Genomic DNA, 850 nt, shown 5'->3' with positions numbered 1-850 from the left:
AGAGTAAAAAGAAGAAAAAAGAAAAAGGTAAAAGTACATGTTATTTAGTCCCAAGCAAAAGGAGATCACTGAACAGATGAAAAGCTTTCCAGCCGTAACCATACCGCCTATTTCGTATATGCAGAGCTCCCGCGTGCCTTTTTCTTTTTCTTTTTTTCCTTTTTAGACAGTATGGTGTGATTTAAGAGATATTTGACTGCTGTTTTTAGCAGGTCGATTGTCCACGTAGGCGCTACAATTTTTCTTAGGCCCAGTGAGCACGCAGACGATGCAATTTGTAGCAAATCGTGAGAAAGCTGCTATTTTTAGTAAGTCGGTTAACCACTTAGAGGCCGTTGTTTTTAGCAGGTCAGCTGACCACGCAGAAGCTGCCGTATTTAGCTGGTCGTCGGCTGACCACATATAGATAGCGGATCTCACGTTGGCTCACAAAGAATTCTTTATTTAAACGCTTATAAATAGAATAATGATGTTTGTTCTAAATTGATCGGCAGGTTTTGCTCACTTCGTCTCTTTATAAAACTGCTTATTTCCTTTCTGTAGTAATGAAATAAATACATATACATATACATACATACATATATATATATATATATAGCGGACACATACACATACACGTGCGCGCGCGCGTGTACAAGATAGCGACAGCAGCGACACCAGATGCATCAAATCATCAAACAAGACTGGAAAAAAAAATATTAATGAATTTTATTTGTTGCTTCTTTTTCAAAAAACATCCTTTCGCTCCCTCCTCCTCCTTCTCCTCCTCTTCTCCTCCTCCTCATGTTTCTTTCTCCCGACATTATTATTATTAATTATTATTATTATTATTATTATTATTATTATTATT

The sequence above is a fragment of the Octopus bimaculoides genome, chromosome 19 (genome assembly GCF_001194135.2).
Source record: "Octopus bimaculoides isolate UCB-OBI-ISO-001 chromosome 19, ASM119413v2, whole genome shotgun sequence".
NCBI lineage: Eukaryota > Metazoa > Mollusca > Cephalopoda > Octopoda > Octopodidae > Octopus > Octopus bimaculoides.
The sequence above is the reverse complement of the archived record's forward strand: the minus strand, read 5'-3'. Positions refer to the sequence as shown.